At 42.5% G+C, this 26,628-nt stretch overlaps 1 protein-coding gene across 20 annotated transcripts in view; it reads right to left on the bottom strand.

Moving 5' to 3' along the window:
• The window catches only part of KLHL29 (kelch like family member 29), a 397,537-nt gene that overhangs the window by 280,142 nt on the left and 90,767 nt on the right, over nt 1-26,628 (bottom strand). For 2 of the 20 annotated variants that reach the window (XM_085543962.1, XM_085543971.1), the window contains exon 3: nt 18,339-18,422. The exons of 15 other annotated variants lie outside the window; for them this stretch is intronic. The gene's annotated coding sequence lies outside the window, so the exon portion shown is untranslated. Of the gene's footprint in view, nt 1-18,338; nt 18,423-19,005; nt 19,073-20,422; nt 25,707-26,628 lie in introns of all 20 variants that reach the window. 3 more of the 20 variants (XM_085543963.1, XM_085543964.1, XM_085543968.1) reach the window with 3 other exon arrangements.

Genomic DNA, 26,628 nt, shown 5'->3' with positions numbered 1-26,628 from the left:
AGCTCTGCTCTATGTGATAGCAGCAGGGCCTGCGGGAACAGCATGGAGCTGTGTCAGGGGAGGGTCAGGTGGGGGTTAGGGAAAGGTTTTGCAACAGAGGGTGGTGGGCACAGAACAGGCTGCCCAGGGCAGTGGGCATGGCACCAAGCTGCTGGAGCTCTAAATTTAACTTTACTCTGCTCTATGCCATTAGGAAGCGGCCCCGTTGCATCTAAGGAACCCCCATGTATCTTTATGGATGGAGAGTCTGACCTACAGTTTCCAAAACACACTTCTCATAAAAGAAAGGAAATAAATAGGGGCTGGAGTACTCTAGAGAAAGTTGAGTGCAGTGCTTCACTGTGCAACTCTCCCCTAAGATAGGAGGAAGTTTAGACATGTGGCATGTGCCAACATGAGGGATAAGCTTAGCTCTGGGTAAGAAGATGAGAAGTTGGTGTGACACAATTACTGATATCTAAGAAAGCAGGCTCAGAGCCCACAGTTTGTACGAGTACTGAAACTTGATTGCAACTATGTGCTGCTGGTTTCTGCTTTTATCTGTTCATAAAAATAGATGCATATTCATCTTTGTACTGAAGACCAATGGAAGCAAACCCGCATAACGTGATAGTTTTACCCAAACAACACCAAAGTCTTGACTTTTTTGAAGTTAAACAACCATCTTCTAAGGAAGAAGAGATGTGAGCCAACCTATACAAGGCCAGCATCATCCTACCTCCAACATGCCTCAGAGAACTAGAATAAGGATTAAACCAGTGCAACATTCAGAAGTACGACTATCTGCCATGTGTTAAACTCAGTTCTGTCACATTTGTTTATTCTGCTGTACTAAAACAAGCACTCAGCAATATGCTCCAAAATAAAACCCAACCCAACTTCCATCACTTCTTAGGCTCCATGCAGCTTATTTGGTGACCCACTACGAGGAGAACAACTGAAAGCCAGAAATAATTTATAGTACTGTTAAGTGATGAAAGTATCTAAGTGTCGCATATTTCTTGTCTAAACAAAGATGGTATCTTTGTTATTTTTGAAATTAAGTTAAAAAAAAAAAAGTGGAGCAGAAACTCATTTGAATGAAAAGTTGTCAGCTTCAGTAATAATACTGTTGCATCCAGAACAAACTCTCAGACTTACTAAATGCAAATGACATCTCTTTTAAATACTCTGAGATATGTATGCACAACGGGGTCATCAACAGTAGGCACGGTTCTGTTATTAGCTTATTAGCTGTTATTATTAGCTGTTATTATTAGCTGTTTTATTTCTGATTTCACTCTGCTTGGAAAGTAAACCAGTCAGCTCCAACTCTATTCAAAGAGTTTTCACTTTCAACCTTTTCTGCAGTGGCACAGCTCTACTGTCAGTAGCATTTTTAGCAGTTAATGTAACTGAAATGCCATAATATGTAAGAGAGTCCCAAAATGAAGCAACAACTGTAAATATTTTCCGAAAGGAAACTGGGTCATTCTCCCTTAATCTGAAAAAGAATTTCTTCAGTATGTGGAAAAAATTGTTTAAGTCCAAACAAAGTATCTTCCATTGGGTCAATTTTTCCATTTTGTTTAAAATTTGGTTTTGAAGAATGCGTGGCAAGAGGAACTTTCAGTGATTACACCTCCACTGGAAGCCAAAATACTGAACAACACTGCTTCAGCACTTCATTGTAGACACTTATTTGCATCCCTTGCTCAATGAAGGGAATCTTTGTATTACAAGTTAAGGCACTGTTGTGGAGTGTGGAAACTGGACTTTCTCCAACTGCTTGAAGCATTTTTGAGGAAAAGGAGAAGCACTGCAATTCCTGATGCATGCAGCAGATGCCAGGAAAGAATTAAAACAAAGATAACAGCATCTTTTTGCAGGACCTGTTGCATGACTTCCATAGCACAGGACACAGAGAAGGTTGATGTGCTGCCAAATCACTGTCGTGTCCTATGACAACTATGACCTACAGTAATCGTTAATTAACTCAAAATACTTTATATGCTGAAGTGTTACAGTCATGGAATCACCAATACTAGAAGACACCTTTGGAGACACCTGAGTCCAACCCCACTGCACAGGGTCACCTAAGCAGGTTACTGAGGGCTGCATCCAGTCAGATTTCGGAGATGTCTTCAGGAGGTCACTGGGATGAATGCAACAGGACTCTGATTTATAATATAAAACTACCCACTTCTTTCTCCCAACTGTGCTGAATCTCATTCCATTACATCCTTCTGTAACAGTACATGACAGTTTCTTCCTCTGTAACATGCCAGCAGTGAGATCAACAAGAGTTTTTCTATGAAGACTCCCTCTCTTCTTCAAAATCCACCTCAGAATGGTCCAGCAAAAGGATTTGTGGACAAAAGTAAAAGAAAATTGCAAGCACATGCAGTAATCCAGGAAATATCCTGCTAAATCTTATGTGCTCATGTTCTCTTCTCCTGGCCAAACTAGTGTAGGCTGGATGAACAGGCACATGCTTTTGGTCCTCCTTTCTTCATTTCTTTTAGTCAACAAACATAAGAAAGGCATTCTGGATGGTTCTGAGACAAGTGGCACTATCTGCTCGAACAGCTTGGACAATGGTAATCCCAAAACTACAAAGATGTTGGGAAAAATGATAGTGGTAAAAGCCAACACCATGCCCAGACACTTAACAGGGCTTGGGTGGTTATAGGATGGTGCTTAAGCTATGTATGTCTTCATGATTCATGAAGCAGGCATGGCTCTGGTCTTCTTTGCAATGGAAATAATTCAGAATTAAAAATAATCTGCTGGCTAAAATCATCTAGTCACTATTGTGGACATTAACCTAGAACTAGAAAGTTTCTTTTAGATGTATTATAACAGGTACAGCTGAGACTGGCTGTAATACTCTCCAACATGTAGGGCTGACTCAGTTGCCCAAATACAGGCATCTAGCAACGTGTGAGCAAGTGCCACGATACGTGAGCCATCTTTATGGCATTGCCATAAATAGGATGGAAGACCTACAAACAACCCCACCATCACCTGGCATGGCATGGCAAGGTGAAGGAACAGTGAGAGACCCTGAGGCATCTTGAATGGTTCCAGATGTCTACACTGAGCCTAGTCATCGAGACCTAACCATTCAGATTCAGAAACTGCATTCATAAATTTCAAATACCCTCATGCTTACAATGCTTTTTGGGTTGGCTTCATTTTCCATGACCATGTGGGCTACAAACCAATAATCCCAGCTTTCACCAATACATTTTGAGTATTGAGTCACAGGGATGCAGGAGAATGAACAACAGTGACAAAAAATACACCAAATATTGAGACTTAGTGAAGTATCCTGAGCTGGGGATACCTCCAACGCATCCTGCGTAAGTGCACTGACTTCAGTTTAGCATTGCTCTATTCCCCTTTAATCTGTTTTCTGCAGATTGCCTTTTGAGCAACTGCCACAGGCTACCAGCAGGCCCAGCAGCCCACACTGCAACTATCTATGGTTAGTGATTTTTTCACACATTCCCTGCAGAAGCAAACATGATGGGAACCCGTAATATGATTAGCACGTTATGCACTGGTTAAGTAATTTTTATAAGCTTCTTGACCTCGCCTTAAAGGTAATACACAACTACATTCAGAAAACATGGGCCTGCTTCTCCGTTTCTGCATTTTTTAAGTCAAAACAATCTATGCGATCTAATTGATAATGAGGGAGGAGAGAGAGGACAGAGGAGGAAAGAGGGCAGGATGCAAACTCAAGACAGGAGGCAGGCAGGAACCTCTGGAACTGCAAAGAAAAGATGATGCAGAACTACATATTGAAGGGCTTAAGGAGAGGCCTATCTCACCAGGATGTGATTCTGGAAGTGAGTTTCTGACAGAAAGGCTATGGCTTCTACCATAAAACACACACCAAATGCACCGCTCCCAAATTACAGTATTTGCTTCCCAGCTGGATGAAAAGACCCTTTTTTTTTTTTTTTTTTGCTACACTCCTGCCTAGAGATACGTCTCCCTCCCCCTGTGCTTTCTTTTTAATGCAAACATTAGTTAAAATTATTGCAGTACAGATGAACAACTATTAATTAAAAGTGAGGAAAATTTATTGCAACAGACAGCACTGTTGTAACAGATCAAATATCGAGAAGGTTATGGAGCACAATGTGCTGTAATTAGCTGCTTAATGCCTCTTAGATCACAGCCCTCTGTGTTTCATAGGCATCATGGTGTTTTTGCACCCCGTCACGATCTGGTGGCTTGCCTGCATTTCATCTATACCTATATCATAACGTCATGATTAGTAAAAGTACAGTCTCACAAAGAAGCTGTAAGAAAACATACCCCAGCTGATACCAGAGCTTTTTCTTTTTTTCCCCTTGTGCTCTTACATTCTGAGTTAGAAGGCATTAGCAGTGGGACTGATAGTTTCATTACCTTGGGTTTCTCAGCAGTGTTCTCCACCCAGTACTGCTGAGAGCTAAGAAAGATTTGCTTTTAGCTCAAGTGACAGATGCTCCCAGTCCAAAAGCATGGGGCTCAAGAGTTGTAGCCCTACTGTTGTTGTGAATTTGCAAATAGCTCTGTGTGCAGGTAATGAGACCACGGGTGTCACAGGTTGGTGAGGTTCTTTATTATGTTGTTTCTGTAAAACTACTGCAACATCTTTCAAGTGGTTTTAAGCAGCTCCAGTGCCTGCAAATGTACAGGACTGCTGGCACATGGAAACAGTCATCTACTGGCAAAGGGCAGAAAGTACCTCACTATGAGGAAAGCTGCACTACTCACTGAGATCTGCACAGAAAGAAAACTACTAAATAATCCTCAAACTCCACGGGATGTGCTGGACTAAACAAAAGTAGTGAAAATAGCCAAATTAGGTATTTATTAATCAACCAAACAGGAATTCAAATGATGCAAGATTTCTGATTAAATCTCATGTACAGAAACAATAAGCCATATGGAAAAAGTCAATTTCTAAGATTAATAAAATGATCAATTCAGGTCATTAGCAGCAGTTATTTCTTTTAGACAGATATTAGGAACTGAACTGAGACCAAACCCATTACCCAAATGGTTGCTATCAGCCATGAAATGGCAGCAGCCTATTGTTGATTCAATTCCGATTTGGGGCTAATGACTTGGGGGTAAAGAGTTATCAATCTCTCGATGAGTTCATTGAGCCATTCTTTGATGTTCTCATGTAGGAAAAAAATATCTTCTGTTTCTAACCAAACAACAATGGAAGACATTATCTACAGCTGATTTGTTACCTGCCCCTCTCTCCCTGACTAATGCCAAATGCCAGCAAACCGGGACCTTTCTCCAACCTGTGTGCTCACATATTTACTGCAGTTACAACTCTGGAGCTCCTTTTCCAAGTGTAAAAGAATGTCAGCACGTATGCGAGGCAAGGAGTTATTAATTCTTCACAGCTTCAGCTTCGCTATTTTAAAGCTCACACCAGCTTCAAGTTTGGGCACGCTGATGGCAAATGAGAGTTACATTTCTAATTATCTTCTTCCTTACCAAAATAAATAAATTTTACAGATTCAGGGCTATGTATGCACAAAAAAGATACCGCTATTAAGAGACAGGAAGGCTGTGCTAGAACACCCCTAGGCAAAAGAAACAATTCCGCTCTCATCCCCCTCTCCTCCTTCCAAAGACCTTCCCATTTATAGCCTGTCACTTACAGACACACTTCCAGCATTTAAAAATACTCCCCGTGTTTGTGGAACCATTTTCCAGAACAAAACGCTATCATTCATCAGGAGCAGAGCTGTTTGCAGTGTGAACAATTCGCTTTCGTTAAGTACCATATGGCTGCCCGTAGGAAAATGCCAACATGTTTCAACTCTACAGCTGGGCCACGGTTCCTTTATTCATCGTGCAGATGGTTGTAATTGACACCACTACTAAAACAGGTCTCAAGCACTTCTGTAGGATCATTAGAGTAATTAGTTATTAAATACAGTTACCATTTTTAGAAAGAAGGTTTTAAGGCTTGGCATGTAAAATGCAATATTTTGCTATAATGAAATAGACAGGCTAAATGTTACGGGGAGGGGTAAAGCTTATGTGATCCTGTTTAGTATTTCATCTGAGAGGCTATGGAAATTGCTAGAGCAAAGCGAAGCACACGAAATTATTTGCTAAGGAAATCAGCTGAAACCAGGAGTATTCTCAAATAACCTCCGAGTGCAACTGCATACTAAAAGTTCTGCAGCCAACAAAAAACAAACCCAAAATCCTGGGGGGGAAAAAGTGAAACTCCACTCACAACCAAATTCCAAGGGGAAATGCGGCCTTAAATGTGGGATGTCAGCATTTTTGTTAATGGTAGAAAAGATAACTATTGATCCTGTACTCTTGATACCCTGATGCACAACTTTCCAGGGGTAAATGTAAACACATGGTTTATTTTACTGCAGTTGTAGGGTCAGATGAATTGACTTCACTGCAGTGGTCCTGCTCAGCTCCATGACTTTTAGGTTAGATGTGACTGGACTCTGCTTCAAGACAGGATTAGCTAAGGCGGCTTTAACCCATAGACCAGCACAACAAGGTTGGTCTTCAAATTAAATATACTGGTCTTATGGTAAAGCTCAGTGTGAAATGCTCACTTGCCTCCCTTAGAGTCACCAAGTCACATCTGAAAACTAAGAACTCCAGCAAGGAGACATCTGGCCTTGGAAAGCAGAATTATACAATGCTTCAGAATGCTTGTCTGTGGAGATTAGAGCAGCCAGAACAAGCATTACATGATAGCAAAACTATTACACCAAAGAAAACTCAAATTTTTCATTACAAGTTGAGTACTTCATATTCCAGACTCTACTTGAAACATTCATTGCAGACATAAATCTGCTAAGGATTACCATACGTAAAGCAGCGCTTTCCTTCATGACAGATGAAAATAATCTAGAATTGAGGTAGCCAACAGTAGCTTAAAAGAGATATTGAGAAATAACATTGACAAATAGTGGTATAAACTCACACTGGATGGGATACAGTTAGAAGCTCTTTTCTGATTTCTAACCGAGAGACAGGAATAAAAGGGTGCAGCTGCCCAGTGACAGTTTCAAGCTGAAGAGTTGGTAAGTTTAGGGCTCAGTTGGAGGCCTTGGTATCTTGGAGACTTAGAAGCTCTTCTTGGGTTGCACATTCCTGTGTATTTCACTTCTCAGGTCGTATTTGGTTAAGAGACATTATGTACAGCTTTAATAATGAATATCAGAAAGCCTCTGTATAGCACAGCAGACATTAAAGCCATTTACAAAGAAAAATAGGTGCCATTAAAGTGAAGTTATTTATCTCAGGTGGCCGCCGTTGTGTACTTACAGCTGAATCGGGTTTTATGACTACTTGGATGAGCTATAGAGCATGGATCCCAAACACCGCGCTCAGGCTGATGGCAATTATCCCAGGAGCAGCAGCACTAACCCTAGGAATCTTGGCCAAATTTCAGCTCTGCTAATAGCATTCTGCCCACCTTCGTTCCCCACAGAGATTCAATTAGCTGTGGTGTTTCTGTGCTGCCGGCCCCATTGAGATGCGTGGGGCAGCCGCGTGCTGCTGCAGGGTCAGCCGCATTGCTCCTCAAAAGATGCTCAGAGCTGCCTACCTGGCACCACCTGCACAATTTAAACAAGTTTTGAAGTTTTTTCCAGGAGAACTTACACATTTACTTAGCCAAAACCGCTAATTTCTTGTGTCTTAGTATAAACGGGGCTTTTCAAAGCAGATTTTCAGCTCTGCTTATTAAACTTGGTTAGCAAGTCTCAATTCCCCAAGCAGAAAATGATGGCAAGATTTTTAACGTAAACATGTATTTCTCACATGCAGGAGTGGAACTCCCTAATCCTGGAGTTCTGGGTATTCTGCTATTTACTTGGAAGCTATTATGTGTTTTTCTGAGTTTCTCGCAACTTTTTTTTTGACAAATAGATCCTTTGAGCTCTCATTGTTATAATAATAATAATAAACAGAACAGAGCTATCGAGGTGGGAGAATTCTAATATTGAAGCCAACATTTATTCCCTGAAATTGGGTTATGGAAATCAATACACCGCTGCTAAGAAGGGGTTATCATGTATTACCAACTGAATTAGGTGTCTGTGCAGCACTGCTGCTGTGATGTTGAATGTGGCTCTTTGGAAATAGGAAAAGCGTAGAGAATTAGTAAAGTCAGTACTTGTGCTTCTGCTTTAAAACAGGAAATTAAATCAAAAGGTATTCACAAAGCAAAATATACAGAATGCTTGCCTTGTAAATGAGAGACTTAAGAAATGCAATCTATCTTATCCCAAAGAAGTTAACCGGGGAGTTGATCACCGTCTGTCTAGGCAGACAGCTCTTTAATCTGCTGGAAAACGATTCAACAGTGAGAAAAAACTAAAATTAAAAGCAAGACGAAAATGGTCAAGAAGAATTAAGGACTGGTTGGTTTCATGCGGTAATGAACCGGTGGGAAATAAACATAAGGAAGGTGGGGATTTTTGATCGCTCAGAATTTGTAAATCAGAGAAGTTAAAGTCCAAAAAGATCTGCTGTAGCTCAGACAGAAATTAAGGGTTTGAGGCAGAGATTACCAGGAAAGTACATTAGACTTTCTAATCATTACGAAGTTGATTAGGTTTGTGCTTTGGGATTTGGATCAGGCCCTTAAAAATAGATTGTGAGGTGTTTTGTTGTTACTGGACTGACTGTTTTGGGGGTTGTTTTGTGTGTGTCTTTGTTATTCCTATAGGGAAGTTAATACAGAAACCTGCAAAGCTGCAGGAACAAGACTTACCAGCAGTGACTTCTGAGCCTGACATTCCCAGGCTTTAAATCCTCAAAAGTTCACAAGAATTTCAACATCTCCGAGCTCTTTTAAACATACTTCTACCCTATTAGACTAAAGTAGCAAGGTGTGCTCACCTTTGCATCTCAAGGTTGTTGGGATATAATTGACAATTAAACCAGCTGCTGCTGATTCCTGCACAACAGTTCTCAGGGCAGGGAGGAGATCGGAAGGGGAAAGAAAAAGTCATGGCTTAAACAAGAAAGGTAACACAGCAAATAATAGAGAAGAAGCCTAGATTTAGACCCCGGTTACCTGAAGATCAAGGCCTAGCAATCTCATGTTAATTTCAGTTTTGAGGTCTAATTGACTTCCAGGAGATGCAGCCCTCTTATTGATGGATGAAGCAAACACGGTTTGCTACCAGCAGGGAAACAAAAGAGTTAACACAAAAAAGGCAACTTAAAAAAAAAAACAAAAAAAACAACAACATAAAAAACAGAGTACTATTATGGCCCCTTTATAATGTCAGAAGGAAGTTGTTAGGCTGTCATTCCACAGATGTTCATCCACACATATACAAGAACACAAACAGATCTCAGGGGATCCCTAACTTCATGTGTGGCATACATAAACGTTAAAATTCTTCAATCATCACACATTTCCCCTTCCTCCTGCTGCGATAACAACACAGGGAATAAAAGCATGCCGCTTCCAAAAAGAGGATTAATCCAGCACAGGAAAGAAACATGGCCTAACCTAAGATAAAGCCTATGGAAAAAGCCCTGCTGCCCTGGAAATGAAGAGGAAAAGATATGCTGAAACTAAATAGAAAAAAATACCGTAGATTATTGAGCACAGCAATTATTTTTAAATACTACAGGTGTACCGATTCACATCTGTTCTGCTGGATTTTTTTTTTTTGTCTTTAGAAGAAGAGAACAGCAACAATCTTACTGTATAATTATCCCCCTCGCTTTCAACAAATGTTGATTTTTATTTTTATATACTTTTTTTAATTGCAGGTAAAATGACAAAGCTCAGCCATTTAGGCAAAACAGCTTCGAATTAATTTCCTATTTTAACACACTAGCAAACAGTAACAAGCTTCTCTGCAAAACCTTCCACAGACTAACATATCTTTGTCCTCACCCCAGGATCTCAGAAAGGAAATACTTCTGATTGTGTTTGGGACACAAGAGAAAGAACTGTGGAGAACTGAAAGACTGTGCGAGTAGATTTTGTATCCCAGTTATAAGTTGTATCTCCAAATTCAACAATCTCATGAAGCGGTGTGGGGTGCTCAGGAGCGCTGACGGGTTGAATGGATGATCTTAGAGGTCTTTTCCAGCCTTATTGATTCTATGAGAGCAGACTGTCCTCAAATGACTTCGGATGTTCCGTTGCTATTTCTAGACAGCAGAAGATGCTCGCTTCAGTGAAAGAAAGGCTTCAGCTGGAAGAATTTCCCTGTAGCAAGGTTCAGAGCAAAGACTGTGAAAACATTTGGCTAGAAAATGAGAAATATAATTTGGTGAAGCCAAATTTCCACTGCCTGGGATCAAAAACTGTCTGAATCTGGTTCATGTACTCCTGTGTGTTGCTCTGAGTCATTCTCAGCTGGGACAAATGCTGTCCCCTTTAGTTTATTTCAAATCCTGGAGCAGTTGGGGCTGGACAAAGAACTGGGTTTAGAAAGAATATTGGATGGCTGACCAAAATGAAACTGAATATAAGAAATGGAACCAAAGATGAAATAGAAAATACCAATGAGGAAAAAAAAAAAAACACTTTTATTTTTAAAAGAGAATGTTCAGTTTGGCTTCGGTTGCATTAAAACCAGAGATGCTCTGCAATAACTCCCTCCTCTTCTCAGACATCCAGCACTGAGAAAGAGCCTGTAGCCCCATAAACGCCAACAAACTGCACCCGATAGAAGGCAAAGGTTGGCAGAGGTTGGCTGGCGCTGCATGACTCTGCTGGGAGGTGTGAGCCCTCCCCTCCCATCAGCTCACGGCAACCACCACAGGCTGCTTTGGATGAATAGCACCCACAGTGCCTTTTTGTCAAAGATTTTACTCAACCTGGTGCTATCAGCCGTATCCTCACCAATTTCTTGAGGTGTGCTCTGCGGCAGGGAAGTCAAATCTGTAACCTGTCTGCCTGCAGCAAGAGCTCTGCATGCCCCAGCAGAAGGTAGGAAGGCTGAGCATCGCACCGAACCAAAACCTCAGGCAAAAGCAAGAAAGGCACGAAGAAACATAGATGCAGGGTGGCAATACTGTGCCATTTCAGTCCAAAGGGAAGTAATAATCTTGCAGGCAGAGATGTTTGGCGTCATCAGGACTGGGGGAAATTTCCTGGGTACAGAGGAACAAATCCTTTCATAGTGGCTCAAGGTGATGGGCAACAACAGTGTTCCTTTTCATGACTTGTGACTGAAAAAAAAAAAGGAAGACCTACTGGTCTATGTCAGGCCTCTGAAATCAGTGAAAAGGAATGAAAAGCCACCTGAAAAAGAGGATTAGAAACTGCAGTGCCTCTTTATTACCTAAAGCTTTTTGGAAGTCAGAATCGTAACTAATTAACGACTGCAAACAACTTTCCCCTTAATAAGAACGAGGAGCTAAAAATTAACGCTTAAAGATCTAAATTTTCACTTTAAGAAGGCTGTTACTGAAAGGCAGCACTGCACAGACCGGAGGAAAACCTTTGCACGCTCTAATGGCTTGATGAGTCCTTTAACAAATGACCAAGTCTACCATTCACTAGGAATTAAATCTTCCCCTTAATGTTTGCGTGTACCCGAAGCTGCGGAGATAAAAGTGAGAAATGAAAAAGAAAATAATTAAAAAAGTAAAAAGACAGAAAAAAAAAACCCAAAAAAAAAAAACCCCAACGTCTGGGAAACATGAGTAAGAGAAAAACGGCTGGAGAAGTTGCTACTTTTAATTCCCTGTGTTGTATTTATAGATGCTAAGGGTCACTGGTAGCCTTGCTAGTAAACAGCAGCAGCTGGCTGAAATCGTACCTCTAGAATTTCATTCATTTTATTGCTGACAAACAAGCTCGGTGAATCAATGCCAATGTAGTGTCTGTACAGGAATATTAAAAATAATAATAATAAACCTGTTAAAAAAATGAAATATAATAGAGGAAAAATGATCCATTTCTCAGAAACCGCAAAGGAAAAATGGGATTAGGTGCGGAGCTGACCCCATTCATGTCACCTGGACTTGGCTCCCCCCGGGCTGGATCTGAAGACTGTGGTTTGTCCAAAGCAGTCACAAAAATGTATGATTTTGTGCTTTCTTCTGCAATATTTTGTAGGAGAATTAAAGCACCCACACTGCTGAGCACTGCCTCCTTGCTTAGTCACAGGAATCTCCTTACAACCTGCACTCCTGACCTCGCCGTCTCACTTGTGCCTGAATTAGCAGCGCGCCGTTATCTGATCGCTAATCTCACGTTTCATTACTTAATAGGTTTGTGTTCACTGCTCGCAGTGACACAGCCCCTTCTGGAGGCCTCCGTTCAACCCCTGTACCACGCACCTGAAGCACTAACACATGGGTGAGCCATGTAGATCAGCACTGCCGTCATCACATCCCACGGCTAAACCACGTAAAGATGGCTTAATAAATACGGGAAGCCTTCCTCTGCCATTGATGCTCCTGGGATTTTCTAAAACAACATGCAGCTTAATGTGCTTTTTCAGATGTAGGAGAAAAATCAGCTCCTCAGTTTTCTCGGCAGAGTTTATCTTTCGTACAAGTGCATGCATATGACATAAGTCACTAAAAAAATTAATAGTTATTTATTCATCTTAAATTAATTGTGAGAAAGCAGAGATCTCCTATTACGTGGCTGTATCGCTACATGGGTGCGTGTCCAGCACAGCCCAGAGAAATACAATCCAGACACTTGGCATCACCTGATGCCACCACAGACCTTCCTCTGGAAGCAGCCTCCCTGCACTGAATCTCAGCACCCATCCACAAGGTACAGAGGCACAGCAGCACATTACAAGAGGTGCCTCAGCAGCTCTGCCCTCTGCATCACAGTGCAGCAGCCACGCACTGATTTTTACTTGCATTCAGGTTGGCTTCTTGAAAAGCCTGGCATCATTTTCCAAGCCCCTAATTATTTTTAGGGACTAGAATTCTTCTTTTGCTTTCATCCTGCCCTTCCCAGAGCGATACCTAGAAATGTAACCTCAATTTGTGCCTGCTCAAGGAAGCAGGCACAAATAAATCATTGTTACATGTGCATAACCAGAGTGGTGCAGGGGCAGACCTGTTGGCTTTGCATAACCCAGCCACCCCTCCTTTCTCATTCCCACACAGTAAGAGCCCTGCAAAATCATGCCCTGGGCATGTGCAAATAGCAGAGGGCTTACAGGCTGTGCAGCTGTGCTGCAGCCATATGGTGACCGTTCCCCAGTGCAGCACGACCTAACAGACACACAATCAGCGTCAAAGCACAGATTATTCCCACACTCACGGGATTTGAGGCCACTAGGCCTTGCTGCTATTGCTAAGCCATTCCTGAGCTGGCCCGAGGTCAGGGGCTGCACCATCCTCAGCCATCCTGGCAGTTGCTGGCATAGAGCAAGCTCCAGCTGTGCATTTCCCACGGCATCTAAAACTCCTCCTTGGGAAATAAGTACTGAGACAGAGCTAGAGAGAAGCAATCACTACTTGGCCCATCCACTGTGCCAGCTAGTTTCCAACAACACATCCCTGAAGTACCTCAATTAATAGAATAACCAGTCCTGCCTTTCTCCTGCCCTGCAGAAGGAGATGCCCCTGGTCAGGATCAGCACTGCAGGGCAGGAGGCTGCTTGCAGGCAGTGCTGTATGCACATGTTTCTGTCTTCAGCATATCGCTGTGACTAAAAACATGTTGCACAGTGACTTAAATACACTTTATGGTATTTTAGTGCCTGTGCTGAGGGTTCACTGCTGGTGCTCCCCCCATGAGGTGCTGAGCTCGATGCCTTTATTTTATCTTTATAGTTTGAATGAGGCACAAAATAAGAAAACCCGGGAACCTGCTCATATATTCTCTCCCTGTGATACAAGACAAAACCAGAGTTAGCATGTTTCATGTTATGGTTTAAAATACAGCTGACTTGGCACAATGATCTCCCTGATAGCAATGGTCCTGCATAAGACAATATTTCAGTTTGCAGGAAAAAAAAAAAGTCAAGTATTTTTCATCTTGTAATTCTATTATATTTGCAGTTCTGCCATATGTAGATGAATTATCTTTTTGTTACAAGTTAAAGCATGTGCTGGAAGCTCTCTGGCTTGAGCCCTCTCTCTAGAGAAACAGGAATTCCAGCCTCAGGTATGCTTTACCTGGCTGTGCCTGAAAGGCTGTAATTCACCCCTACTTTTCTCAATCACTCTAGCCGGAAGACTACAGTTGGAAGATGACATTAAGGGGAAGGTGACAAACTCCAGACTAGAGAAAATAAAGGACAAAAAATAAGAAGGAGGGAGGGAGCTGAGCATGAAATTCAGTTGAGCAAAGCCCTCTCTGAAGCAGTTGGTGGGGTGAGCAGGACAGCAAATCTAGAAGTTAATAGAGATGGCTCGAGGTGTTGGCTACGTGAGAATAGAAAATCCATTTGTTGACAGAAGTAGCTACCAAAACCTGGAAAAGTAGGAAATAGCGAGAGAATCTCTGGTTTGTGCCTCATGGCTTCAGCCACAGGGCAGCAGGAAAGGAAAATGGATGTCAAGGGGATCAGGATATCAGGGGGAAGTTCTTTACCAAGAGAGTGGAGAGGTGCTGGCACAGGCTGCCAATAGAGGCTGTGATTCCCCATCACTGGATGTGTTCAAGGCCAGGCTGGATGGGGCCATAGGCAGCCTGGTCTAGTATCAGATGAGGAGTCTGGTGGCTCTCAATGCAGTAGGGGTTTGGAGCTTGATACTTCAGGGCCATTCAAACCTACACCATTTTTCGATGTAAAGGTGGTAAATCCAGGATGACTGCAAAGGAAAGTTCTGCAAACTAAAAAGCAGAAAAATAACAGGAAATTCAAGCCATGTTTATTACCAGAGTATGCAGGAAAGAACTTTGCAGCACATAATATAACCATGATCAGAGAATAACTTTGGAAAGGAAGGTCAGAAAAATAACAGTGCTAAACAGTCAGGTTTGAGACGCGACCAGTTTTGAGAGTCAACTTACTTGGCTTGAAGGTCAGGTCAAGGCCAAGGAGTAAAACCAGAACACAAGAGGGGAGAAACGGCACTCTAGAAACCAACAGAAAGCTGGGAAGGAAACTGATGCCCATCGGCAAAGTTATACAACAAAACTGAGAGGAAGAGGAACTAAGTGTGGTGCTGAGAAGGAGGAGAAAGGAGATGCAGAGAGAAAGGAACAGAATGAAGAACTGAACAGAGCAGGACCACGAGAGAGACAGATGCTCACCGACATCTGCATGCAGCACAAACCTCAGCCTGTGCCAGAGAAATATTTCATTGTTCCGGAAGAGAGAATTTATTCTGGTACCTGGTATTATTTCCTTCCCCTCTGAATAAAGAGCAGAAGGGTTTAAATCCAGTTATATAAATATTAACACTTTTACTACTAAGTGGCCTTAAGCCAATGGTAAAACCGTACACCAAAAAAAAAAATAAAATGTGTGATTATCTGATATTTGATAAGGATATAAGAGATTGCCAAGTTTTTAAAACGACTTCGTGTCATTAAGTAATGATCCTTTCCAGCTCAATGAAGAGTTGACACTAGATGAGGGCACTAATTAGCATTGCCTTCGCTGAAGGCATCTTAGAGAACTGGCTGTGGGTACACGTACTGACCAACCTGTCCACGGGCTCCAATAACACGCTGCAGGTGCCCAGACAAACCCAGCCAGGCTCCCACTTTTAGTCACTGCCCATCTGTAGCATCCCTGCATCATTCCAGAACCTGAAAGAAGAGAGCAGTACCCAAAGCAAATTGCTACGGCAGCAAATTCTGACTGCAAGTCTATGGGAGCAAGAGCAAAAATCCATCTTTTTTAGCTTCTGGGAAAATAAAAAAGCTAAATATAGCAAAGGGAAAAAAAAGAAAAAGAACGAAGATGTGCATATAAGAACAGCGCAGAAAAACCTGGCCTTAAAAACTTCTTTTCTTAGCGAGAATTTTTTTTTTTCTTAATAATATATGTGATTTAGATGAAAAGGCTTCCAACGTGCCCCCAAATATCCCTCTTCATCTGCTCAGCAAGCCCCCAGCCTCTCCATACATACGCTCACCAAACAGGAGAAGCGCGAAGTGCTTTGCCCACAGGGAGCAGGACTAAAGCTCCAAGTCAGAACCCCTGGCTCCTGCATTGTGTTTCCCTGTCACACTGCTCTGCTCTGCTAGCAGCTGAGTATAATGCACTAAAATCCTAATCTCTAAAGCACTGTGTGCCAGTGCTTCGGAGATCAGCGTTTCAGTCGATTTTACTTTGCTGCTGCCACTGCACACAAGAGAGTGGCACAGCAGGGGAAAAGCAGCACAATATGCAGAGCTGGAGAGCCACGCTCAGCTGGGAAGGGTGGGGGGCAAGAGCATGGTAATGCAATATAAAAGGGAGAAAAAAAGGATAAAAAAGGAAAAAAGGGAAAAAGGGCTGTTGTGCATGAATAGGAACATCGGGCCTTCTCCTTCCCAAAAACCCAAACAGCAGGATGTCTCCAGCCACAATAAATCCACTGTTTCCTGAGTGAGGATTTGAGTGACTTGCAAAATTCTCTATCTTTCCTTCAAAAGGGAAAGATAAGGAAATCTCCATGCAACCCTACTGTGCATCTGAGTATCTGTGAATATTTTAAGATGAATTCCCTCCTGCCTCTACCATATGCTTTAAAATTAAAACAAAATGATACTGCAGAGGCTGGAAGAGCTGCAATCTGACCTCTTACTATTTGAGTGCATGCTACACCGGCCCCTAGAACGAATCTGGCATGGCGTACAGAGGCACAAGCACTCATCTGACTGAGCAAAACACTTGAGAGTTCAAAGCATGATGTTCACAAACAAAAAAAATAACCTCTCCCCACAAAACCTAAATGCTAAACCCAAACACTAAGAGGATCAAAAATAACTGGGCGGTAGTTTTAATAGTACAGAGTTCACTGAATGTCAACTATTGGTAACTGGCCGCAGCAAAGCTGCATCACCAAGTCACAAGAGAAGTATGATTTAAGGAAGCACCATGACCTGTCTACTTTGACAGCATCTTAGTATGTTTGCTAAACTGGTCAACAAAATCTACTTCACGGTACCTGTGTCAGGCTTGAGTACCGTTACATAGGATTAGTGTTATATACTGATAATGCTCTTTGGAGTGAAAGCTGATTGAACTTTCCCCTTTAAGAGTGTTTAGACTGAAGTCTAGTGGTCTGCTGACCCACACACCGGGTTTGCTCATGCTTCTCCCATTACAGACACTCAGAAAGCATTTTGGTCTCCTGAGACTCTCCTGTAAATTCCTCCTCATCCTCACTCATCTGTTCTGTTGGGAGAGAGATACTTACTCACCATCCTCACCCCAGAAGCCACTGATCTGGAAGTCACCGTGTATATTCTGTATTTTAGCCGATGTCCCTTCTGAGAAGCAATGCAGAAGGTGAAGCTCACGTTGCCTTTTATATTTGGGTGTTTTGACAGAAGTGCTCTTGCAGATTTAGTGGCTGTGGTTTAATACATTATTGCTCTGCCCTTCTACAAAGGTTACTACACTCAGATCAGCGGCAGCTGAATGGGACACGTCCCTGCCTTTACAGCTACAACACCTGAAAAACACTGCAGCAAGATGCATGAGAACCCATATGCCCACTTGGGAGATAAAATTTTTTGGGAGAAAGTCTGCTTATAGGGTTCCTATCTGTCTTCAACCTCTGTATGTTGTTCCCATCCTTGCACATCATCATGCTGTCTCTTGGTCTGAGCTGCTGAAACCACCCTTGGAGTCATCCTGGAAAGCAGTGAAGTGAGCCAGGTAGAAAAAACCTCCTCCACCCTCACTATACCGAAGGATTATTTTTAGCCCCGAGCACTTAATAATCTGGTTCATGGCATGTCCCTCAAACTACAGCATCAGCACAACTGAAAAGGCAGTCTGCTTTGGATGCAGGGAGAAGGAATACACAGGAAAGAAGAAAAAAACGTGGAAGTATTTAAGCATCGCTGCTGCCAATGCTTTTGGACTGCAGAACTGTGGTTTGACTAGCGCCCATGAACAGCTAAATAATCCGTAATCCACTGACAAATAATACTCGAAATAATCTCATCCAGCTTTCAGAAGTTTCCTTGTTGCACTCCATGGTTTTGAGATCACAGACTGTAAGAGCAAAACAAGATGACCTTATAGGGAAAGAATTAGCCAGAAATCTAACACTGAAGGACACGGGTTTACATTGGAAGGATTCTCACACATGGTATAAATGTCAGACCCTCCTCACCACCACCCCCAAAATCACCACAAAACAAAACACGCAAAAAGAAACCTGAAAGAAGAGACTAAGTTCAAAGTAGAACCAGACCAAACCAAAAGTAAATAAAAATGTTTTACCTGACTCCCTTGGGCACTGAACGGCCGGCCTCATAGTAATGAGAGTGAGAAATGAAATCTTGAAATGAATGCAAGTGGGAGAAACTGCAGAGAAAATTGAGACAGAGTTTCACTGTTATTTATCCCAGACAAAGTACACACGCTCGGCTCCGAGCAATACACGGCATGGCAGCAGCACCAGGATGGAGCTCTGACACAACTAATCTTCCTTCGCTATTCCCTTCTGTACTTTTGAGGAGGAAAGGGAAGAGAAAGCAATTTAGTGTGGTGATGCAACTTGTTTACTTCTCCCTACTGCTCGGATCCACTGGCTGAAATGGATCTTGTGAGGTGCGTGAGGGAAGGAAAGAGAGGGAATTACAGGAGTGGAAAGAAGACAACACTGTAAGATGGACCTCCAAACTATGCCACTGCCTCCTGGTTCCTTATGGCCAACAGCACGCCTTGTGGCTTAGCAAAGACTTCCTATGCTTGAACTAGTTGAATTCTAGCCCACCTTAGCTCAATAGAAATACTCAAAGAAGCAGTTTAGATGGCAGATCTAATGGGGTACCACGTGCCTGGCCCAATTTAGCACTGCAAAAAGCCAGCTCACTCCACTGGTGGGTCCCCAACCCCTCCTGCTGAGCTAGGAGAGCTCAACACTCAGGGACTGAAGCATCCTCACCATTTGTGGCTGGGGAAACGAAGCAGGCAAGTGTGTCACACTACAGTCCCAGCTCAGACCTTCTGGACTGCATAGGAAGAAAAGGAAGATCAAGGAGGGGAACATTTATTAACAAATACAAGCTCATTTCTCCTACTATTCTTAAAAGCTGTTCCCTTGTCCCTCATGAAAATACAGCCTAAATGGTATTACAAAGGCAGTGTCCAGCCTCTTAGGTTAAGCAAACAACAGAACATACCTAGCTGCAGACTTCTTCCCTCTTTATAACCCCTCATTAGAGTTGATACATCAACATTTACATGATAGAGCCCTCCTTATTAGATGCAAACTGTTCTTAAAATACATTAAGATCTGTCACCTACATGCTCAGTGGCTCTTTGTAGTTAGCCTAACACTTCAGAATGTGTTAAAATCACACATAAAAGTTACAGTAGTCTAACACTCAGGAACTACGAGTCTTTTAAAGGTTTAATTCAACCACTAATGGATTTTCTCCCAAGTTAGGAAACATTTATATATCACTGATTTACTGCAGGTGTGGTAACTGAATTTAGACTTACACATACCAGCTGCAAGCAAATCAAGGGAAAGGCTCCATAAATCAGTTTAAGGCACTGTAGGCTTCGTGGCACTTGGACTGAGACAGAATTTCCCCACACAAGCACACAAAACAAATGGGAGTTTATAATTTCCTCTGTCACAGCTCATAACTTTTAAAGGTTAGAAATCAAAGCACCACTAGAATGGAATTTCATACATTCGAATGGGACGGACATAAGGCATCCCAGAAAATGATTTATATTGCATCCTTTCTTCATGGAATGAAAGAATGAAGACTGCAATGGTTATGACAAAGGCACTGGCTAATTGCATTATTTGGTAACGAAGGTCTCCTGGAATTTCTCCGGATAGATCAAGATTCGTGACTTTCTCTTTGTTTTACAGAAACTGCTCACCAACAACTATTCTGCTTTCTCAAACAAATCTGCAATACATGCTGTGTTTAGCTTTGTCCACCCCCCCTTTCCTCCCCACCAACAAGTTGCCCTGGCTCAGAGTCAGACATTGTAAGACAAGAAGCCACAGTGACTTTATCCAAGAAATATGAGGTGGCAGAGATCCAGGACACCCAGCACTCAAGGTGAAAGAACAGCATAGAGAAAGATTCTCAAATTAATTGTCAATTACAGAAGACTGCTGGAGTGAATACTAGATGTATGCATGGGATAATGTACCCAGGCTCCCGCACAACTGAGCAGTGAAGAGTGCAGAAGCAATTACTGTTTTTAAAAAGAATGAGATATCATCACTGGGAAAGGATATAAAAAGAAGGAGCACGTTTAAGTGTCTCCACACACCAAACAGATGACAGTCTTCTAAGAGAAGGAGGGTCAAAGGAGCTGACTGAAGGACCTACCTGTAAAGGAGCCACAAGAAACAAGTGGCTCACACTTACTGCAGAGTTTGGCAGGGGGCATTAAATGCACTAAGAAATCATATCCTGCTTCATGGAATGGCAAAGTCATCGAGTAGCAAAGACTTCATCTCTGACACAGGTGGCTGACAAAGAGCCTGGGAGCGCTCCATACTCAGCTGTCAGCAGTTCTCAGGAAATGTTGCACAAACTCTGGATTCCTCCTGAATAAACACCAGTGAAATGTTCCTTGGCTTGGGAGACTCAAGGATGACACAGCAAATTTGCTTTTTTGGTCAGCATTCTCCACATACCTTCGTCCTGGCTCCCACTGGCATGCCACGGGAGCATGGAAAGAGCTAGAGATTAAAGTCGGTGCAGCAGCTGCTCCTCCTAGCTCTTTGAATAGAGGGAAAACAGCTTTTGCCCAATGCATGGGGAGTGATATCATCAAGTTAGCAAGCCAAGAACAGAAGGGATACATCAGAAAGGAAACGGGAACAAGAGCTTCTCCTTACAAAGCAAACAGTCGTCCTTTTTTGGAGCAAAATCTTTGCGTAAAAAGCTCTCACAAAGTACCTCATGGGAGCTTCAGACCATTTTCAAGAGCTGGAAGAAAAACAGTCCTGGGGTTAAAGTGGTAACCCGGATCTGGAGAGACACACTTCAGTTCTTTGCTCTGCCAAGCATTCTTGCATGACCTTAGGCAAAAGCACTGAAGCTGTAGATAGTGGATACCTTGGCTTCAAAAGCAAAGCTGGCCTAAGAAGTTCTTGCCTTCCTTCTACCTGCCACGCTCTGCCTCCACACCTGCACAGCCCTGGCAGCCTGCAGGCACCGTGCTGTAAATCAACCTGCTGAGCAGAAAGATGTTAAAAGCAAGTTTTTTTTTGTTGTGTTTTTCAGAGACAAGGGAGTAATGTTGCATTGGATCGCTTCAGTGATCCAATCTCAACCAGTCAGAACAGCAAAAGCAAAGGAGAAGAGAGGTGGCTGGAAAAGCCTGTGGCGGCACGAGGTCTGGATAAGCAGATGAAAAGAAGGCTGGGAAGCCAGGAATCTGCTACAGCCAGCACTAAAGCTTAACACAGCGTGTTGTGTGACCACCTACCTCATCACATCCCAGTCACCATCTCCCAGCTGGGGCCAGCAGCCATACCCCAAACCTGCTGCACAGATAAATGGGAGCATAGGCCCAAAGCACCTCAGGTGACTGGGGCCACAGGGAGACCAACAACAGAAAGCAGCAGCCAGTCTCATTCCAGTAAGCCCTGGTTTTCAAAGCTGACATGCAAATCTCTGCTTACCCTACATAATATGAACATTCTCCTACAAACCTCGGCTCCTGATTAACTCGGTGCTGCACTTGCCAGCGCTATCTGAATGAGCCTGTGAGCCCAATTAGCAGCAGATGCAGTGCTAACACTCCTCACCTGCTGTGCTTACTAGTCCTCAGATCAGGAAGGGAAGGGAATATATCAAAGACTTGTGGAGGGAAGGAAGCTTAGAAAAGGGCTCAGAAAGGATGAGGGAAATAGATGTCTGCAACTGTTCCTCAGGCAAGGAAGCAGAGCCCTATACAAAAGGGAAAACATACAAGCCTAGGGAAAACACTGCTACAGATCATGAAAAACATTTACAGGGCTGATCCGGCACCCTGGCAACACGCCCCAGGAGCAGGGGACTCGAGGGCCTCCTCACCTCGCCTGCATCCCCTGGAGCTCCTCTTTGCATGCACTGGCACAGCAGCAAAGTCACCTCACTCATCCATCTTTTCCATGAGTTCTCCTTGACTTGCACTGCTTCTCTTTTTTTTAGTGCATTGACAAAGAAGAAAGGAGACTCTCGGGCCTCCAGCTGCAGCACCAGCACAGCCCTGACAGGTGCCACTTCACCCAACTTTCCTGAGCTCCCAAATTCTGCAGCTGCCTCTCAGTCTTACCTGAACGTCTACACACATGAATTGAGCACCCACACATCAAACTGCCTGCCAGCTTTTTCACTGCAACCATTGGCATGGCTTTTACCAATAAGGAAAAACGAGAACAGTGTGGAAATGCTGATTTTCAGTCGGAAGAGGAGGGAGCCTGCCTCTGGATGAAGGTCCTAAAACAGGGTTAAGGAATGGATGTGAATCCCTGGAGCTTTGGACAGAAGAGAAAACAGAAAAGGAGACTGAATACTATCTTTAATGTTGCATTTAATACTGTAATTTTCTATCTTGTTATGCATGCTGGCTGTTTATATCTCATTCCAAGATGCCTATCACTCTGTGTGTCGGGCAAGGAGAATCTAGACACGCCATACAAAATGGTGGCCAATTTCATAGCCACGTTTTTAAACCTCAGTTGTCCCAAAACTCAAAGGAAGATTATAATTTTCTTATTTTAACAGTAGCAGCCACATGTTTGGTGAGCCTTTGCTGTTGTTGCCATGTTCAAAATCATGACTGTGGCTGTTGGTCACAGACATAATGGAAATGCTTTGGAACGTCGCTTTTATTCAAAGCCTGGTCAAATAAGCCTTCTAAAATCCCAAGGCCATCTCTGCATAATCTTACAGGTATCTGGATGTGAAACGTGGTCTCTAACAACCACTCGCCAGTCCCTGGGTGCACACCACAAATTACCCACTGGTTGACAGCAATCTCAGTGGAGCAGCATCACCCAGTCTGAGCCAACTGGATTGTGCAACACAGAAATGCTTTCTGGATTTTCTGACAGTAGTTTGCATTTAAAGTCTTGTGGTCTCCATAATATGTCACAAAAGGCCAAGGTTTCCAAACAACGCTCCTGACAGTAGCACAATTAAATAGATGGTTTTGCTTCCTACAGACACGTTCCCTTATCTGTGAAATGGGAACGATGATGTGCTTTCAAAGAGTGGAAATTAATGTCTCTTTCACTGAGCTTTACATCTGTATTTGCCTTTCGAGCGCTTACTCCCAAAATGACTGGTACAGGCTGATACTGAGAACTGCAAGAGAACTGCAGGCATGGTGCTGCACTCACAACTGTGTCTGAATTCCACCCTTGCAGGTCAGGTACACAGATGCAAAAGACCTGCATACAAAGAGAGGAAAAGCTTTTTTTGTAGCTAGTGTGATTTCGGATAGGTTTTTTAAATGACTCTTCCAATCTAGCATCTCAAAGCAGAGGGATGACTGAAATCATGCAAGGATTCTAATCTCAACTGAAAAAAAATATCTGTCCTTTATACTGAAAACAAAGGAGAAGAGCCAAAGTAGCAGCCTGCTTTTCAGCTCTCTTTAACACATATCATACAGCAGAGCACTGCAGGTCCATCCCAGGTCTTCTAGGGGACCTCCGGTCAGTTCCTGGATATCACAGGAACCTTAAGACCCAGCAATACCCACAATGGCATCTTCTCCTTCCCAATGAATGCTGTATTTTGGTTTCTAGTCGTCATGTTCTCCCAGAATATGTACATTTAGCAGCCCGTGGCATGGAGTGAACGATACGGAGCAGACATTTACAGGCATCTCTGGACTGCATCTGTCAGACAGCTGCCTGCCCTTGCAGAGAACTGGATCTACACGGTGCCTTCTGATCTTACGTTTTTTGACATACCTGTCATGTACCTGAGAAGTCAGTCATTTTTAAAAATCCTATCCACCAAGTACCATTTCATTTTTATGGCATGACAAGCTGCATAAGCATCTGTGAAGTGAATTCTCTCCAGCTGAGAGCAGTTATCATCATTGTACCATCCATCCATCCTAGACCATTAGTCTTAGCTGGAAGAGAAGGAGTTGCAGTTTCAAAAGACATAAGTAGTCGTCGGTAAGTATCCCAGCCAACTCACTCTTTTTGTTCATTTTGTTTGACCCACCATCATGATTCTATTGATTCAGTCCCATTTGCGTTACTACAAGAAAAGTGTGGGTTTCAAGCAAGACAGCAAAGTTCACAGATCTGGTATTCAAACTGCATGAAACAAACATATATATTCTATACAACACTGAATGTTCAGATTAAGTTCCATAAAAATCTCACTCAGGAGAAGTAATCACAGTGGTCCAAAGCTTATAGTGTGATGAAGAATTCTCTGTTAAAAAAGGAATCCGGGTCATGAAAGTCTGAGGAGGAAAATCTTATTTCCTAGGGTCTACCCTCTGCTGCTTTTAATTCAAAAGCACACAAGTGCTTTTGGTATGCTCCTAAAAAGGTCTATTCAATACTGATCCTCCCCTTCCCTCCCATACTTCTTCAGAGTGTAAAGGTGCTGCCCTTCTGACTGTCCAGTATGCCCCATGGATTAGTCTATTAGGTAGGTAGTGTCCTACCTGACCAAACACACACATTCTGACCTCCCAAGTACAGCTGCGGCTTTGACAGATGAAAATCACAGCTCAAATCCCTCTTTTCATGAGTAAATAGTGAGTGACTTTTCTTTTTCTTCTTTGTATTGCAGGGATTGTATTGCAGAGACGTTACACATAACTAAAACCACTTTTGCTGGCCAACAGGAGGCAGTTCTCACTGGGTAATAAACACAGTTTCACTTCATTGGATCTAGAAGGTCCAAACATGGATGACTTAAGCAGCCAAAGGAAAGGTCACAGCATCACCATGACACAAAATCAGAACAGAACAGCAATGAGTTTCACTTAACAGCAAATTAAAGCCTGTTTGTGGTGAATCACACTTGACTGTTCTTACCTCTAGGGACTGCCAGGAGGATTGGGTTGTCAGGCGCTCCGAAAGCATGAAGTGTGATATTATTTGACAAAACCAAAAGGTGTAAATAATATATGCATATTCCTCTACCTTCAGAGAAAGAGTGAGTGTATTACGAAGTATAAATAAATAATAAAGACACGAAGTCAAGAGCACCCAAAATATATGGAAGAATATATCTGAGCTGTGACTTTGCATCAGCCATTTGGGATTTTAGACACAATTTGGGGTTTTCTGTTCTGGGAAAATAAAAGAGAATGAGCTCTAAAGAGAAATGAAACAACTGAAAGATTCATTTGCGCTTGGCTTGTTTTATTATTATTTTTAAATCAGAAGGGAAAAAAAAAAAAAAAGACCCCATTACTGCACAGAAATGAAAGATTCACTTCAGATATTCACTGACAATTGTAAGACTGCACTTTATAGCTTTATTTCATCATCAGCCGTACAATAAGCACCCAGGGCTGGACTTCCACTGCAGACATTTCAAACCATCCAAGTATATGTGAACAGCCTGAACAGGGTATCACTGTGACAGTCCCGAAACATCCTTCAGCATTACCCAAAGACTGAGAAAGATGCTTGTTCTGAGATATGTTAAAAAAAAAAAAGCAAAAAAAAAAAAAAGCAATGTGATATTACTTCAAATTAAAATGAAGCAGTTTTATTTTATGCTTCGTACGCTCTCCAATCCCACTAAGTGTAATTATAGATAGCTGTCTACTTACAAATCTCTCTGTACAAAGGAAAAAGGATAACAATTTTTAGCCGTCCAAATTACAAGAGACTGTAATATACAAAAGCAATAAACACAGGTTCTGCCAGCAATCAGATAACACTTATTGTAAACAATAGCTTCTGTGGTTTTATTTGAAACAGGTTCAGCTGCTACAACTTAAAATTTGGTTATTCTTGTTTTCGTGCTGGATTTCCAGCAGGTGGTGAGCACATGATAGAAGTGTTCGACCACAAGAGGTTTCGAAAAGGAGCCTGTATTTCATTGCATATAAAGTATAACAAAGATTTATTTTGTAAAATCACTTTTCCATCTCCCAGTGGTCTCAATGAGTTTGTAGTGGCTACTTTGAAAACTTTCTCAATTTGCCTTCTCAGCTCTCCCAGCTTCAAGCACAGCTTGATGCCACATGCTGACCAGCATTCAGAAGCGACTCCAAATCTCAGCCGTTCTGTGTGCACGTTTTATTGCTGTTGTTTGTTTTGTATGCCTTATGTAAATAAGACATGGTCCACCTCACTGAAGTAAGTGTTAACTCCACTTATGTTAACTCTAAAAAAAGACGGACCACATTTCTTGCAGCAGTATGATTTATCATAGCTCTGGGAACCAAGGAAGAGCTCCTCAGAAGCCTTAACATCTTGCTTTGATGTTTGATCTTTGCTTTGCACATCACGCTATGAAAATGCCCCACAACACAGCTGGCATGGGTACTGCATCACAGAATAATAGTGATTCCGGCATGTCTCTGGTTAACAAGATGGGAAGGTAAC

The sequence above is a fragment of the Coturnix japonica genome, chromosome 3 (assembly GCF_054131305.1).
Source record: "Coturnix japonica strain WE chromosome 3, WE-NBRP24, whole genome shotgun sequence".
NCBI classification, from domain to species: domain Eukaryota; kingdom Metazoa; phylum Chordata; class Aves; order Galliformes; family Phasianidae; genus Coturnix; species Coturnix japonica.
This window is presented reverse-complemented; position numbering and strand designations above follow the sequence as displayed.